Below are 12,482 nucleotides of genomic sequence, written 5' to 3' on the forward strand. Positions count from 1 at the left end.
CCAGCTCCCTGGTTGGTTCCTCAACATATTGGTCTAGAATATATCCCAGGATACCAAGAAAGGTATATAACGAGATTTCTGAAGTGCACATGGTCATCAAGAGGGGGTTGTTAGCTGCTTTTACATTGCCGTCTGGTACATGGGAAAGCAATCCATGTCCACTACTGTCCTAGGTTTACACTTGAATAGCTGGAAATTTCTTCCTGGCATTCAGTGCATGTGGAGACTGGCTGCAACAATTTGGCCAATGTGCATGTGTAGAATACTGGTGTTTTGTTGTCGAGTGCTGAACCAGCTACTTGCATGGAGCATATTGTAGGAAAGACTTGGGCAACTCCGTCACTTCTGTGAAACTACCTAATGGTGATTTTTAAAAATTATTATTCGTTCCTGGGATGTGGGCGTCAGTGGCAAGGCCAGCTTTATTGCCCATTCCTAATTGTCCTCGAGAAGGTGGTAAGCCGCCTTCTTGAACCACTGCAGTCCATTTGGTGAAGGTGCTTCCATAGTGTTGTTAGGGAGGGAGTTCAAGGATTTTGACTCAGTGGCGATGAAGGAACGGCGATATACTTCCAAGTCAGGATAATGATGTGTAACTTGGAGGGGAATCTGTAGGTGATGGTGTTCCAAGCGCCTGCTGCCCTTGTCCATGTCTTCTCAGTGGTAGAGGTCGCAGGTTTGGGAGGTGCTGTTGAAAAAGCCTTGGCGAGTTGCTGAAGTGCATCTTGTACATGGTACACACTGCAGCCATGGTGCGTCAGTGGTGGAGGGAGTGAATATTGAAGGTGGTGGATGGGGTGCCAATCAAGCAGGCTGCTTTGTCCGGATGGTGTTGAGTTTCTTGAATGTTGTTGGAGCTGCACTCATCCAGGCAAGTGGAGAGTATTCCATCACACTCCTGACTTGTGCCTTGTCGTTGGTGGAAAGGCTTTGAGTGTCAGGAGGTGAGACACTCGCCGCAGAAAACCCAGCCTCTGACCTGCTCTTGTAGCCACAGTATTTATGTGGCTGGTCCAGTTAAGTTTCTGGTCAATGGTAACTCCCAGGATGTTGATGGTGGGGGATTCAGCGATGGTCATACTGTTGCAAATCAAGGGACGGTGGTTAGACTCTCACTTGTTGGAGATAGTCAATGCTTGGCAAGTGTGTGGCTTGAATATTACTTGCCACTTATCAGCCCAAGCCTGAATGTCATCCAGGTTTTGCTACAGCCGGGCATGAACTGCTTCACTATCTGAGGAGTTACGAATGGAACTGAACACTGTGCAATCATCAGTGAACATCCCCACTTCTGAACCTATGATGGAGGGAAGGTCACTGATGAAGCAGCTGAAGATTGTTGGCCTAGGACACTGCCTGGAGGACACTGTCCTGCAGCGATATCCTGGGACTGAGACGATTGACCGCGAACAACCACAATCATCTTATTTTGTGCGAGGTATGACCCCAGCCAGTGGAGAGTCCTCCTTGATTCCTATTGACTTCAATTTTACTAGGGCTCCTTGATGCCACACTCGGTCAAATGCTGCCTTTATGTTAAGGGCAGTCACTCTCACCTCACCTCTAATTCAGCTCTTTTGTCCATGTTTGGATCAAGGCTGTAATGGGGTTTGGCGCGAGTGGTCCTGGTGGCGCCCAAACTGAGCATCGGTGAGCAGGCAATTGGTGAGTAAGTGCCACTTAATAGCACTGCCAACAACACCTTCCATCACTTTGCTGATCATTGAGAGTAGAATGATGCGCCACACAACACGATGGAGCGTGTCCTTAGTGTGAAGACGGGACTTCGTCTGCACAAGGACTGTGCGGTGGTCACTGCTACCAATGCTGTCATGGACAGATGCATCTGTGACAGGTAGATTGGTGAGGATGAGGTCAATTAGGTTTTTCCCTCTTGTTGGTTCTCTCACCACCTGCCACAAGTCCAGTCTGGCAACTATGTCCTTCAGGAACTGGCCAGCTCAGTCAGTAGTGGTGCTACCGAACGACTCGGTGATGGATATTGAAGTCCCCCACCCAGAGTACATTCTGTGCCCTTGCTTCCAAGTGGTATTCAACATGGAAGAGTACTGATTCATCAGCTGAGGGTGCTAATCAGCAGGAGGTTTCCTTGCCCATGCTTGATCTGAAGCAATGACACTTCATGGGGTCTGCAGTCAATAGAGAAGCAGAGAGGTTTATGCAGGGGTTTCCAGAGCTTAGGGTCTTGCCAACAGAAGGCACTGCTACCAATGGTTGAGCAATTATAATCAGGGATGCTCAAGAGGGCAAAATTAGAGAAGCACAGACATCTTGGGGGGAGGATGTGAGGCTGGAGGAGATTAGAGATGGGAAGAGGCAAGGCCATGGAGAGATTTGAAAATAAGGATCAGAATTTTCAAATCAAGGCATTGCATAACCGGAAGCCAATGTCGGTCAGCGAGCACAGGGTTAATGGGTGAGCAGGACTTGGTGCGAGTTAGGACACAGGCAGCCGAGTTTTGGATCACCTCTAGTTTATGCAAGGTAGAATGTGGGAGGCCAGCCAGGAGTGCATTAGAATAGTCTAGAGGGCTTCAGCAGCGGATTTGCTGAGACAAGGGCGGAGACGGGCGATGTTACGGAGGTGGAAATAGGCAGGCTTAGTTATGGTGCAGATATATGGTCGAAAGCTCATTTCAGGGTCAAAAATGACACGAAGGTTGCGAACAGTCTGGTTCAGCCTCAGACAGAAATTGGGGACAGGAATGGAGTCAGTGGCTAAGAAACGGAGTTTGTGCTGGGGACTGAAAACAATGGCTTCGGTCTTCCCAATGTTCAAATTGCAGAACATTTCTGCTGATCCAGAATTGGATGTCGGACAAACAGTCTGACAATTTAGAGACTGTGGAGGGATCAAGTGAACTGGTAATGAGGTAGAGCTGGGTGTCATCAGCGTACATGTGGAAACTGACACTGTGATTTCGGATGATGTTGCCATGGGACAACATGAAGATGAGAAAAAGGAGGGGGCCAAGGATAGATCCTTTGAGGACACCAGAGGTAACGGGAAGAGAAGCTGTTGCAGGTGATTCTCTAGCTATGATTAGATAGATAAGAGTGGAACCAGATGAGTGCAGTCCCACCCAGCTGGACGACGGTGGAGAGGCATTGGAGAAGGATAGAGAGGTCAACCGTGGCAGCAGACAAGTTAAGAAGATGAGGAGGGATAGTTTGCCTTTGTCACAGTAACAAAGGATGTCATTTGTGACTTTGATGAGAGCTGTTTCGTTACTATGGCACGTGTGGAAACTGGATTAGAGGGATTTAAACATGGAATTGTGGAATAGATGGGCACGGATTTGGGAGGTGACAACACGTTCAAGGACTTTGGAGAGGAAAGGGAGGTTGGAGATGGGGCAGGACGGAAGGGTCGAGGGTTGCTTTTTTCAGGAGAGGGGTGATGACGGCAGATTTGAAGGAAAGGGGGATAGTACGTGAAGAGAGAACCATTAACAATGTCAGCTACCATAGGAACCAGAAAAATAATTTGGGTGGTCAGCAGTTTGGTGGGAATAGGGTCAAGGGTGAAAGAAATGGATCTCATAGACAAGCTGAGCTCGGTAAGGTCACATAAGAAATAGGAGCAGAAGGCCATATGGCCCCTCGAGCCTGCTCCGCCATTTAATATGATCTTGGCTGATCTGATCATGGACTCAGGTCCACTTTCCTGCCCACTCCCCATAACCCCTTATTCCCTTATCGGTTAAGAAACTGTCTCTCTCTGTCTTAAATTTATTCAATGTCCCAGCTTCCACAGCTCTCTGAGGCAACGAATTCCACAGATCCACAACCCTCTGAGAAAAGAAATGTCTCCTCATCTCAGTTTTAAATGGGCGGCCCCTTATTCTAAGATTATGCCCCCTAGTTCTATTCTCCCCCATCAGTGGAAACATTCTCTCTGCATCCACCTTGTCAAGCCTTCTCATAATCTTAATCTTAATTAAAGATGAAATAGCAGCGCATTTGGAAAGCAGTGACAGGATCGGTCCAAGTCAGCATGGATTTTTGAAAGGGAAATCATACTTGACAAATCTTTTGGAATTTTTTGAGGATGTAACTAGTAGAGTGAACAAGGGCGAACCAATGGATGTGGTGTATTTGGACTTTCACAAGGCTTTTGACAAGGTCCCACACAAGAGATTGGTGTGCAAAATCAAAGCACATGGTATTGGGGGTAATGTACTGACGTGGATAGAGAACTGGTTGGCAGACAGCAAGCAGAGAGTCGGGATAAACGGGTCCTTTTCAGAATGGCAGGCAGTGACTAGTGGAGTGCCGTAGAGTTCGGTGCTGGGACCCCAGCTCTTTACAATATACATTTAGGATTTAGATGAAGGAATTGAGTGTAATATCTCCAAGTTTGCAGATGACACTAAACTGGGTGGTGGTGTGAGCTGTGAGGACGACGCTCAGAGGCTGCAGGGTGTCTTAGACAGGTTAGGTGAGTGGGCAAATGCATGGCAGATGTGGATAAATGTGAGGTTATCCACTTTGGGGGTAAAAACACGAAGGCAGAATATCATCTGAATGGTGACAGATTAGGAAAAGGGGAGGTGCAATGAGACCTGGGTGTCATGGTTCATCAGTCATTGAAAGTTGGCATACAGGTACAGCAGGCGGTGAAGAAGGCAAATGGTATGTTGGCCTTCATAGCTAAGGGATTTGAGTATAGGAGCAGGGAGGTCTTACTGCAGCTGTACAGGGCCTTGGTGAGGCATCACCTGGAATATTGTGTTCAGTTTTGGTCTCTTAATATGAGGAAGGACATTCTTGCTATTGAGGGAGTGCAGCGAAGGTTCACCAGACTGATTCTCAGGATGGCTGGACTGACATATGAGGAGAGACTGGATCGACTGGGCCTTTATACACTGGAGTTTAGAAGGATGAGAGGGGATCTCATAGAAACATATACGATTCTGACGGGACTGGACAGGTTAGATGCGGGAAGAATGTTCCCGATGTTGGGGAAGTCCAGAACCAGGGGACACAGTCTAAGGATAAGGGGTAGGCCATTTAGGACTGAGATGAGGAGAAACGTCTTCACTCAGAGAGTTGTTAACCTGTGGAATTCCCTACCGCAGAGAGTTGTTGATGCCAGTTCATTGGATATATTCAAGAGGGAGTTAGATATGGCCCTTACGGCTAAAAGGATCAAGGGGTATGGAGAGAAAGCAGGAAAGGGGCATTGAGGGAATGATCAGCCATGATCTTATTGAATGGTGGTGCAGGCTCGAAGAGCCGAATGGCCTACTCCTGCAGCTATTTTCTATGTTTATACGTTTCGATAAGATCACCCCTCAATCTTCTGAATTCCAATGAATAGAGGCCCAACCTACTCAACCTTTCCTCAAAAGTCAACCCCCTCATCTCCGGAATCAACTTAGTGAACCTTTTCTGAACTGCCTCCAAAGCAAGTGTATCCTTTCGTAAATATGGAAACAAAAACTGCACGCAGTATTCCAGGCGTGGCCTCACCAATACCCTGTGTAACTGTAGCAAGACTTCCCTGCTTTTATACTCCATCCCCTTTGCAATGAAGGCCAAGATTCCATTGGCCGCCCTGATCACTTGCTGCACCTGCATACTATCCTTTTGTGTTTCATGCACAAGTACCCCCAGGTCCCGCTGTACTGCAGCACTTTGCAATCTTTCTCCATTTAAATAACAACTTGCTCTTTGCTTTTTCTTCTGAAGTGCATGACCTCACACTTTCCATTCCATTATACTCCATCTGTCAAATTTTGCCCACTTAGCCTGTCTATGTCCTTTTGCATATTTTATGTGTCCTCCTCACACATTATTTTTCCTCCCATCTTTGTATCGTCAGCAAACTTGGCTACGTTACACTTGGTCCCTTCCTCCAAGTCGTTAATATAAATTGTAAATAGTTGGGGTCCCAGCACTGATCCCTGCGCCACCCCACTAGTTACTGATTGCCAACCCGAGAATGAACCATTTATCCCGACTCTCTGTTTTCTGTTAATTAGCCAATCCTCTATCCATGCTAATATATTACCCCCAACCCCGTGAACTTTTACCTTGTGCAGTAACCTTTTATGTGGTACCTTATCAAATGCCTTCTGGAAGGCCAAATATACCACATCCAGTGGATCCCCTTTATCCACCCTCTTCGTTACATCCTCAAAGAATTCCAGCAAATTTGTCAAACATTTGTCACGAGGGGAGATCAGAGAGAAACTGGAGAAGGATGTGAGGTCAAGGCTAGGGCAGGGGGCTTCCTTAGAGCAAGCCTGGTCCAGCGGGCTAGGGGAAGGAAGGGACGAGGCAGATGCAGTCGAATGGATGGTCTCAATCTTAGAGACAATGAGCTCCTCACACTTATTGTCAGAGATGAGGGTGGAGACTGGAGAGAGGGGATTAAGAAGACGGTTAGCAATGGAGAACGGGAGCCAGGGTTTTATCTTTACATTCCAGAATGATTCTGCAATAGTGAGCGATTTTGGCAGACGAGAGCAGGACCCAATTGTGCTTTATGTGGTCCAGCCAGATCTGGCAGTGAATGGCTAAACCAGTTGTCCACCATATCAGTACATGAAGATACTATCTTTTGGTCTTTTACACAAATTTTTATAGCATTTGTTTTATAAACCTGCAGTAATGAATTAAAATTGCAAATAATAGCTTTTATTTCTGACAAATCAGTTAATTTTAAATCCCCCACCTGCGTGTAGACTTGCAATGATTCATGGAGCTAAAGTTCATACCAACTCAGCTGCTCACTGGTAGATCATTCTTGTTCAGGATGATGATCTACCAGTGAATTAAATATTTAATTGCTGTTTTAGGGATTTTCAAGGTTGGTAGCTCATTACGTCGAGAGAAAAGAGACAGTCAGTTCACATGATGCCTAATGATACTTTATTGCTGATGATTTGCGCTTAGTTTCATATGTAGTGATAAATCATATTTCATGGTTAGCAAAGATATATTCTATTTGGAACATATTAAAATACATTTGAAGTATTTTCATTTTCTTTATCTTTATTTTAAATTTAATGCAGACTGCGGAGTGCAATGGAAATACTGAAATGTCCTATTATGCAAACTCTCTCTCATCTCTCTCTCCAGAGGTGATTTGTCTGCGAACTTGAAAATCAGTTAAATAGGGATTAAGTATTAAATTCATCAAGCCTTTATGTATCCTCTATTTATTCCTTTTCTTTAATGTGCAGTTTATGTTTTCCGCACAACCCCTGCAAGTGTTGAAGGACAACTTGCTAGATAAGGATACTGTGTAAATGCAAAGGGCTGGCATTTTGATTTGCTGCCCCATAGACCCACTAAACAAAGTGAACTAAATGTATTTCTGATTTAAAATTATAATGTGGTATGCAACTTCAGTGTGGTTTAAATGTACATGTATAATGTGCTCACGGTTACAATAACAAAGAATGATTTGCAGGAAACAGGAGTCTTAACTGCTGAAACTGGGGCAGGACTCGCTGGGGATTGGATGAGAACTGTTTTTCAGCCTTCCTTAGCTAAACTTCAGAACATTTTTTTGTTACTGCTGTCCTGAAACTGAAGTAATTTGCCCATGTTTTACACTGACTGATACTGATACAGTTAAAAAAATAATAGGAGGAGGTTGTTATTCAGCACTTTGAGCCTGCTCCGCCATTCATTAAGTTTATGGCTGATCTTCTACATCATCTCCATCTTCCAGAACTATTCCCAAATCCCTTGATTCCCTTAGTATCCCATAATCTAAGATTATGGCTGATCTTCTACATCAACTCCATCTTCCAGTACTATCCCCGAATCCCTTGATTCCCTTAGTATCCCAAAATCTATCAATCTCTGTCCTGAATATACTCAACGACTAAGCATCCACAGCCCTCTAGGGTAGAGAATTCCAAAGATTCACAACCCTTTGAGTGAAGACAGTTCTCCTGATCTCAATCCTAAATAACTGACCCCTTATTCTGAGACTGTGACCTCTAGTTCTAGGGGAAATATCCTCCCAGTATCTACCCTGTCAAGTCTCTTAAGAATTTTATTTGTTTCAATGAGATCACCTCTCATTCTTCTAAATGCTAGGGAATATAGGCCTGTTCTACTCAATCTCTCCTCACAGGACAATCCAGTCACAAGCCACAAGGCTAGATAGGCTGTTCCAAATAGGCTACATTCATCACGCAGACTGTAGCGGTTCACTTTTTCAAGGGCAACTCGGGATAGGGAAATAAATGCCAATTTTGCAGGCAACGCCCATATCCCGAGAATGAAAAAAAGACTCCTAACTAAAGCAGCTAATGTATCTATAAAAACATCTGCGCAAATATCTGGTTAAGAATGGTATTGGGGGTTAAAAAAATCTTGTATGAAAAAAATATCCATTAGAGATGCACAAATGCTTTGTGGAATATTATGCTTCATGAGCTGCCAGGAGTGGGGGAAAAAAATATCATTACAATAAAGGCAACTTATCATAGGCAGTCCCTCAGAATCAAGGAAGATTTGCTTCCACTCTAAAAGTGAGTTCTCAGGTGGCTGTGCAGTCCAATGCGGGAATTACAGTCTCTGTCACAGGTGGGGCAGACAGTGGTTGAAGGAAAGGGTGGGTGGGGAGTCTGGTTTGCCGCACGCTCCTTCCGCTGTCTGCGCTTGCTTTCTGCATGGTCTCGGCGACGAGACTCGAGGTGCTCAGCGCTCTTCCGGATGCTCTTCCTCCATTTTAGGTGGTCTTGGACTAGGGATGCACAGGTGCCGGTGGGGATGTTGCACTTTATCAAGGAGGCTTTGAGGGTGTCCTTGAAACGTTTCCTCTGCTCACCTGGGGCTCGCTTGCCATGTAGGAGTTCCGAGTAGAGCACTTACTTAGGGAGCCCCGTATCGGGCATGCGGACGTGTGGCCCGCCCAACGGAGCTGGTCGAGCATGGTCAGTGCTTCGATGTTAGCTTAAGCTAGAACACTAACGTTGGTGCATCTATCGTCCCAGTGGATTTGCAGGATCTTGCGGAGGCCGCGTTGGTGGTACTGGCAACTGGTCAAAAACTAGTATAGGATGAAAGATTGCACAGGTATTCTGCAGTTGTGCTCGATTTACTTTGCGAAAAGGAAAAAAAATCTCTGCAAAACCTTTCCATAGGAAATTAACTAGGTTCGGTAAAGTCTATGATTGAGTATGCTATATGTGGAAGGAATGGGCTTGATAGGCCAAATGGCCCTTTCTCTTTGCATTTTTCTTTTATGCTTATAAATGGAATCATCTCGATTGCCTAGGGTGTTTACTGTTGTTAGTGACATCATACCAGATCTAAAAATGCAGTACCTATTAGTAATATGCAATATAATTTTATGAAATGTATTTGGAGTAATGATGATGGACTATAACTATTCATTGTTGCAAGCACAGTCTGACAGATAGTTAATCTGTACTTCCAGGGGATGTTAAATATGATGAGGCTAAGTAATATTAATTTTGCATGGTCACAAATACAGAACCTTTAATGCTTTCCACTGAATCAATAAATACAAGAATCCAAATGCATTTAATACTCTGTCACGATCTTCTGCAAATTACGTTGTAACTACAGGCTTAATACATTATTCATATTCATAATGCCTGTGTGTGATGAGATATTGCTGTTTAGGAGATCTTCTAATAAATAAAATAAATGTCTGCAAATATCAGCATTATGTTCTTTTCGCTTTTAAATCAAGAATCTCTCAATAAAGAACGCAAATGTGCGCATATTGGGAAAGTAGAAGAAGCAAGTCATTCACAGCACATAACACTGACTGGAAGTACTGCATTCCCCAATTATGATGCTTGACAAGGTGCATTTAAAAATGAAACATCTTTTTTTTAATAAAAAAGCAGCTATTCAAGTAAAATGAACCCCTCTATATCTTTGTTCTCTTCCTTTCAATGAGAAAACAAACAACAAACACTAAGGGCTAGAAATTCGGTTCTCAGCGACAACGGTATTTTTTCGGCAACATTACCTTTATCGCTTCGCTATCAGGCCTGAAATTCAAGCTTTAATTTGCGCAGCAGTAAAAATCGGCGTAGCACGAGGATTTGCGGCGCAAACCACGATCCTCGTCAACTTTTATCCGAGGCCGATACCACTGCGAGTTTGGCCTTGGGAGGGCGGAAAAACACCTAAAAAATAAGTTGAAAAAAACTAACAAAAAAATTCACAAAACATTTACAAGACACTTATCTATCGAATCGCTGCAAAAGAATTAATAAAAATTATAACTTACCTTTTTTGCAGGTCTTCATACTTACTGCTGCAACGCTGCTTTTTACATGTCAGTATATTTCACGCAATATACGGGTGCGCGCAGAGCCAAATTTTTGGCAAAAACTCTATTTTGTGTCTTGCACGGCGGCGCTCCTCTCTCCAGCAGTATTTGAAAACCACCACCGCAAAGCGTCTTTGAATTTTCCGCCAACTGGGTTTTCGCCAAAAAAGGTGAAATAGCACCAAAAACCCGGTCGCAAAATCGCCGAATTTCCAGCCCTAAGGATCCAAAGATCTTTGTTGCTTAATGCCATGCTTAATATCTGTAGCAGAGTATTCTGATGTTTGCAACATGCTTCTAGGAGGCTGCCATAGCATAATTCATATTACAGGTACAACGGGCCCAAATCTGCCCAGAAGTTGCTCCCTCTTAAAAATCCCCATTCTGCATATTTAATTTGCGCCAGTGTAAGTGAGTTAGTTAGGATTTTTTTTAAGTTTAGTTTTTTTTTCCAAAAGGGGGTGTTACCAGCCGTTTTGGCCATTTAAGCCAGTTTGGACAGCTAATAGTTGCTCCAAACTAACTTAGGCCAGTGTATGTGGCCACTTGTGGCCGCACAGAAAACCTTTGCTGAGAGTTAAGAAATCAGCGCAGGTTGGTACATTCTAAAGCACCAAGACTTACAAAGCACTAAACAAAGCACAAAAAGCATTCAATAACAAATAAAAAATAGAAAGAAGCAGAGAAGACCTGCACCTAAAGCACCAAAACTTACAAAGTTTTAAGGAAAGATTAAAAGAAAATAAAGGAACTCTGCAAACACACAATCATAGCAGTTTAAACAACACAAGCAGCTACTTACATATACAGGGCTTTTTTCATGTCACTCATTATTTTGCGTATTTTTACAGGTCTCCTTCACAATCATTTTTTTACCTGTACAGGGATCTCCCTAAGACAAATTAAGCCGAGCGATGTTTCCATTCTCTGCAAGTAATTGGCTCCAAAGGCTGTATGCCGAGATACTTCCAAAAGATGTGCAAAATAGAAACAACTTCCCCCATATTTTTGCCAGAAACAAGTTAGCACAGCAGGTTTCCATCTGTTCAATAGCTCGCGGGCCGGTGCGGGAAACCATTCGGCCAGGGATAGGGGCAGCGAACATTGGGTCGTCCCTTCGGCCAGGGATAGGGGCGGCGAGCATCGGGTCGTCCCTTCGGCCAGGGATAGGGGCGGCGAACATTGGGTCGTCCCTTCGGCCAGGGATAGGGGCGGCGAGCATCGGGTCCCGCTCACAGCCTGCAAGACGCGCTGGGAGGGTGAGGAGCTACTGCGCATGCACGCAGACTCCACTGCACATGCTGACAGCTGCCAGCACTGTTTTCGGTGCAGGGCTATAGCTCCGCCCCGTCTCCACTATTAACGCCGCGCCAGAACCCGTTTAGCACCGTTTGAGTGCACAAAGTCGGCGCATCTTGGGTGAGATGGGGAAATTTGGGCTCAATGTCTCAAATCCAACAACCTCGGGACCGAGACCGTGCCGATTTTCAGATTTTTCTGGATTTCGGACAAGAAAATCAAGAATGTACGTATGCTACCAAGACAAAGTACTAATGGTGATGTGGGTCAGGTTGAGTTGGGCCAGATCGGGGGTCATTCGACAACGCTCGGACTGATCGCACGCCATTTAAAACATAGCGGCAAAGTCGATAACTAGTTCGGCCCACCGGTTTTTGGACAATTCCGGATTTTATTTTACTGAATATCAAATGGGATTTTCTCAAATATGTCCGGTTTTCGGACAGCCGGATTTGAGACGTACCTGTATATGAATAGTGTTGAATTTAAAAAAATCATCCCAAGTTCACAACAGCTAAACATGCTTTGTGAACCTGGAAGCATTCAGTACTTACTGCCATTTGTATGTTGGGAAGCAAAAAGTTGGACATTTGACAAAATTTTGTTTGATAACGCTCCCATGAACGCCTTAGGACATTTTACTATGTTAACAACGTTATATAAATGCAAGAAGTTGTTGTGTTACTGGCCAGATTCTCAATCATTTCTTTTATTGAGGAAAGTTTTCTTGCAATAGGATATCTTAATCAATTTACATGAAGCCAAGTGAAAGTCGTTAAATAATGAGATGCAAACAGACTCAACTCTATGGAGGCAGGGGGCATGGCTGAGGTACTTTGCATCTGCCTTTAACTAGGAAGAAGATGCTGCCAAAGTCATAGTG

At 44.4% G+C, this 12,482-nt stretch overlaps 1 protein-coding gene across 3 annotated transcripts in view; it reads right to left on the reverse strand.

Annotated features, from left to right (window-relative positions):
* kiaa1328 (KIAA1328 ortholog) overlaps nucleotides 1-12,482 on the reverse strand; it is a 358,800-nt gene that overhangs the window by 33,958 nt on the left and 312,360 nt on the right. The window lies entirely within an intron of this gene.

This window comes from Pristiophorus japonicus, chromosome 2, assembly GCF_044704955.1.
Source record: "Pristiophorus japonicus isolate sPriJap1 chromosome 2, sPriJap1.hap1, whole genome shotgun sequence".
NCBI lineage: Eukaryota > Metazoa > Chordata > Chondrichthyes > Pristiophoridae > Pristiophorus > Pristiophorus japonicus.